Genomic DNA, 6,151 nt, shown 5'->3' with positions numbered 1-6,151 from the left:
TTCCACTGAGGTTGCAGAACGGATCTCAGTGGGACGAGCATTCCACACCACCGGTGCCCGGATGGAGAACGCTCTCGAACCAGCGGAACACTTCTTGGCTCTTGGGATCACCAGAAGACCGGCGCTCTAAGAACGAAGGCTTCGGACCGGAACATAGGGGGAAATCAGATCTGAAAGATATGAGGGAGCAAGTCCATGTATGATTTTGTATAATACTAAGAGAACCTTGAAATCCCATCTTAGGCTAACAGGGAGCCAATGCAGGTTAGCCAAAATCGGCGTGATGTGATCGGACTCTTTTGTCCTAGTTAAACGCCTCGCTGCAGCATTTTGTACCAGCTGAAGACTCTTGATTCTGGACCATATAACACATATGCAAGCAGCACACTGGATTTAAACTTGGGTTTTGTTTCAGTCCACAATTTATTTGATATCCCGGAGGTTAATTGTTGTGAAAAATCTAGATTTTTCATGTAAATAGTTAAGTTCAGTCCTTAACAAAAAGCAGCTGTTTTGATTGTGCCATTTTTATGCAATTGTGGTAGATACACACACATACTGTATATATAAATATAAATCATATATACAGTACTTGTAATGGGTGTAATAATAACTGTTATTATAAAATTATATATATTATATTATATTATATATATATATATATATATATATATATATATATATATATATATATATATATATATATAATGACAATGAGTTTCAACAAAACAAAAGTTATTATTACACCCGTTACATACGTATATATAAACAAATTGGTATTGGATCAAAAATGTTTTAGTAATTTGTACTTCAGTATTGAAAACTCAAAATTCGAACACCCACGAACACAACGCAACAGCGCGGCTAAGTGACATGAGTGGCCATTTTGTGATCCTCGGTCATACACCTGTTGAGAATTGATTGTCATTCAGAGAATTTTATTGATTATTCCCAGATAAAAATGGGTCTCAAGAAAGTTAGCGATAAGGGTAAAAAAAAGGAATGAAGTGAGAATAACCATCGAGTTGAAGAAAGAAATTTTTGTCCGATGGGAGAATGGAGTACGAGTGTCTGCCATCAAACTTCAAAGGTATAGTCAGGGTTGGGTAGGGTTACTTTAACTTGATTACTTTCAATTACTTTTGGATTACTCCAATACCAAATATGCTAATGAAAGACAAAAGAAACTAAAAAAACTGCAATTCTGTGTTTTTTTAATTTGTCGATATACAGTGAAACCTCGGTTCTCGACCATAATCCGTTTCAGAACCCTGTTCGAGAACCGATTTGTTCAATCACCGAAATCATTTTTCCCATTAAAAATAATGTAAATCATTTTAATCCGTTCCAACACGCTGAATGTTTACCATGAATGTTTAACGTAAACATGAAGCTAACCCAGGCTAATCGTACGTTCGCGTTAGTGTAATCTTCCGTACGAAAGATTACGCTAACATGAACGTGTAAAAATGAAAAAAATCAGGTCGTTTACAAGTCATTTAGCACCACAAGTGGCTAGCGCTTCATTGGAAAGGGGGCTCCGTGCCAACATCCCGAATTTTGGGCTCAGTTCCAACACCCTGAATGTTTACCTGAATGTTCAACCTAATCATAAAGCTAACCCAGGCTAATCGTACGTTCCCGTTATCGTAATCTTCCGTACGAAAGATTACGCTAACATGAACGTGTAAAAAAAAAAAGATAAAGAAAAGAATTATGTGGTGGTCAGCAGAAGGCGCATGCTGTATTCCCTAGCAAGATTGGAAACTCGCACACCTCTTTCATATTTAGCTATTATGTCTTTCTTAAAGGTAATAGTTGTACCAACAACTTTTCTTTTTTCACCTGTGCTGCTTGCACCGACCTTCTTCGGAGGCATAGTTAGGGGCTAAAACACTCCGTTCACCGATATTAAAAGCGAAAGCAAAAAGAAGTGCGCACGTGATAACATTTGGTCACGAGGGGTGGGGGCGATCTACCCCCGTACGCCGCTCAGCATCGCACCCTAGCGTACGCACTCACGCATTACCGGCGTTCGAACTCCGAATTTTTGACCGAACAGCGAAGCAAGAATTTCTCGAAATTTTTGGTCGAACTGAGAGGCGTTCGAAAACCGAGGTTCCACTGTATAGTAATTTTGTAACAGTCGTATACTCTCAAATCGAGGTAAGTTTGACCCCTTGGGGGCTTTTATGAAGGAGCGAGTTTACTTTCCACGGTGGGTTTTGGTCTCCATTAACCGCGATAACCTAGGGATTACTGTACTCTGAAATTTACGGACGGTCGGATTAAATCATCCGACGGGCCGGATGCTGATAACGATCTGATGAAGGGCCGGCGGTGTCCTGTCATCAAATAGGAGTGGAGAAAATTGCTCAGCTGGAGCGCTGAAAGACCCCAGGAAAACAAACAGGAAGCGCTCCACATCACACCTGCCTTGAACTGGGTGCCGCGGGGGTCCGGGCACGTCGCCAAAGTGTGGCGGGAAACCATTTCCACAACAAAACATGGCGGCCCAGCACCATCACAAAGAGCGGCGGCTGCAGGTGACGGCGTGTTATGGATGCTTGCGCTTTATACCAAAAGGAACACAAACAAGCACCTGGTGGCGCTTGGCACGCTAGCTAAAACCCCGCCCCCGACGCTAGCTCGGGAACAGCTAACCGTGCGGTGTGTTTGATCCAGTTCGCTTCAAGATGCTGCTGCCATAGACTGCACCAACAAGGGGGGCACGGCTGGGGTAGCAGGGGGTAGATGTCGGGGTGAGGCGGGGCCCCTTTAATTATTTAGTCATCCCCGCTAGCGTTTCTTCGCGAATAGCAGAGTTAGCGGATGCTAGACACGCGAGCCTCAAAACAGTCGACGGAACATAAATGTAAAAAGATTAACCCTTTAGTAGACCCCCGGGATACAGCGCCCCCGCCTGATGACATTTTCACTCTATTCTGTGGAATAAGATGTTTTTTTCAGCCTCTTTTTACAGCATTTTCCACACTGTACGACATCAGCAACCCATGATTTCCTTTGCCCAAAAACATCAAATTTGTGTTCCATTGTATGTCGAGTATGTTTCAAATCTCAGCCTGCTATTGGTCAATATCTTATGAAATGCTATTGGTTTGCTTCATTGCATTTAGAAAATACCGATACCGTAAATTCCGGACTATAAGCCGCTACTTTTTTCCCCAAACGTTCAACCCTGCGGCTTATTCAGTGATGCGGCCAATTTATGTAATTTTTCTAACGGCCGCTAGCGTGTTTGGGAATAAGGGAGCGTGGGACGACGTCTATATGAAAAAGTTTCTTTCCGATACTGAGGAAGATGACTTTGATGGCGTCAGTTATAAAGAGGAAGATAAAGATGGTTTCCTGGGATTTTTACAAGTACGGTATATTTTTTTAACAGACCCATTTGCTACTTTGCGAGCGTGTTGCTAGTAGGGTGTTGCTACCTGTCACAGTCACGGTTTGGGATGAAGGTTATATTATTATTAAAGCTTTGAAAACTCTCTCAGTGTACCGTCTTTCTTCGTGAATATGTGTAACCATGTATAATATGTATTTGCAACTGTATATTTTTGTAATGTATTTATTTTAGAAACTTATTCTGATATGTTTTCCACGGGCAAATGAGAAAGAAGGGGAGGGGCAAACGCGGGCTGACGGGAAGTGGAGTAAAGGTGAGACGTGTTTGTGGACGCGGCCGACAATAGTGGATATATATTTTTCCCACCCTTACCTTTGGAAATATACACTTTTTTCCTTGGATTACTTTCAACGGGCACCCGGATTCTGCAGGTCTGCATCAAACGTTAAGTACTGGTATCATTTTCTGTTCATTTTGCCGGCTGTGGTTTTTGAACTGTGTACTCTATATTCAGTTACAATCGCGGAACTTAAAGTCGGGTTTGGGTTACTTTTGTGATTGTGTTACATGTTGTAATGTGGGCGCATGCGGCTTATATACAGGTGCGGCTTGTGTAAGTACAAAAGCGGTTATCCTTTAAAATGTGGTGGGTGCGGCTTTAAATCAGGTGCGCTCTATAGTCCGGAATTTACGGTAATGCTGTTGGCTGAACTATTGCCTACTATGTCTCTTCATTAAGCTCGGAATCTCGTGTGTTTCATAAAGCTTTTCCAAGTCAGTGATACTGTATTTTTTAAACTAGGTTTATTTGCTATGGTAGAAGGCAGTGTGATGCTAAAGGGAGAAGCAAAAACATGATAACCGTAGAAACGACGCGTGCAGTGAGCTACCAATACAAAGAGGATGCACAAATCGCTACCATTGTTTTTTTTTCCTTTCCCCCTTTTTTTTCCTTATAATTACCTTCTTTTTTATCTTCCTTTTTTTACATCTTTTTTGTGCTTTTTCTTTTTTCCTTTTTTCCTTTTTTCTGTCCTTTATCTTCTCTTTTTTCCTTTTCTACATTCTCTTGCGTTTTTCACCTTTTTCGTTTTGCTTCGCCCTCTTCATTTTCTTTTTTTTTCTTTCTTCTTTTACCCCTTTTTTCCTATTTTTAATTTTTTTCCCTTGTCATTTTTCAATTTTTCCCTTTTTTGTCTTCCTTTTTTCTGTTTTTTTATTTTTCCAATTTTTGCATTTTTCCTCCTTTTCTTTCTTTTTTTTCTTGATTCTTCGCCTTTCCCCCCTTTTTAACTTTATTTCTTTATTCCCCTTTTCTTCCTTCATTTTTTTTCTTCTCACTTTTTAATGTTTTCTTTTTTTCCTCTTTTCATTTTTCTTCCTCCTTTTTAGGTTATTTTGCTTATCCCTTTATGTATTTTTTTTAATTGTCTTATCATTCTTTAAACCCCTTCATTCTATTTTCATTTTTCTTCCCATTTCTCATTCTTTTTACCTGCGTAATTCCTTGTTTATTTTTCCCATTTTCCCTTTTTTTCCCTTTTTTCCTTTTTTAACCCCATTTTCCTTTCCCTTGTTCTTCCTACCTTTTGTCTATTTTCTCCTTTTGCCCCTTTTTCCCTTCTTCAAAGAAAAATAATAGTAAAAAACATTTGCTTGTACGAACCATTTATTGCAGAGATTTCCACTTATTATTCGCTCAGGTGCTAAACTCCAAGCCCCAAGATGGCCGCCAGGTGCGCCGGATCAAAGAGAATAAATTAGAAAATGGCGACATATGTTGGGTCGCGTCGCAGCTGCCGCCATGTTGTCGACGAAAAGCGGAATACGGTTGTAAATATCGCTTACATAAGAGACGTTCCTTTTCAAGCTAGCACCACTCCAAATGTTCCTCGCCGGGCTCGATACGCGGCGCTCGCTATCGGGAACGCCGCTCCCCCGCTGAGGCGCTAAAACGCTGGTGACATGCGATCATCAATAATGCACGTTAGCATCGGGGGGGAAATCAACCAGTTTGCCAACGGCTAGCATAAAAAAACTCCGAGGAAAGTGTCGAAATCTCTTACTGGGCTAGCAGGGCGCTAACGTTGCACAAATATGGAATGTGGCGCTAGCGTTTCTATTTGTATAAGAAACGGAAGTTTTCCTCGTAGCAAATGTGTTAAAAGCTGCTATGCTAACATTTAGCTAGGTTTACGAACACCAAGGAGAATTCATGCTAATTTTAGAATGCTAAATATGCTAGAACAAATTGTGGTTCAAATTAAGGTCACATTGGAATACAAACCTGTAAACTATTGAGAAAATCCTATCATGCTAACGTTTTCATATATTGTTGGCAAATGTAGAAAAAGAGTAAAAATTACTTACTTGGCTAGCATAAGCTTGAAACTTGGTGCTAGCATTAGAATTTTACTTGTATAAATGTTCACATTAGAGGCTCTAAAAGCAGCAAATGTGTTCAAAGCTGGCATGCTAACATTTAATTAGGTGTACAATCGCCAAGGAAAATGGATAAAAATGTTAGTATGCTAACTTATTTAATCAAAATCGAAGAATAATTCAAATTTTAGTTCATGTTAAAAAATGTCCGATTGTACCCTATAATCTACTAGGTGGGGAAATTCTATAATGCTAACCTTTATCATTAGCATATAGCTACTGGAGTTTATTTACAATGTGTATGGCTAAGATGCTAGCGGATAGCCATTACATGTTAACATCAAGACATGCAGAGGATAAAGAATGAACCTGCATAAATATGGAGAGTAGCGCTAGCATTAG

This window comes from Urocampus carinirostris, chromosome 19, assembly GCF_059441175.1.
Source record: "Urocampus carinirostris isolate Australia breed hairy pipefish chromosome 19, RoL_Ucar_1.0, whole genome shotgun sequence".
Taxonomy (NCBI): domain Eukaryota; kingdom Metazoa; phylum Chordata; class Actinopteri; order Syngnathiformes; family Syngnathidae; genus Urocampus; species Urocampus carinirostris.
The sequence above is the reverse complement of the archived record's forward strand: the minus strand, read 5'-3'. Positions refer to the sequence as shown.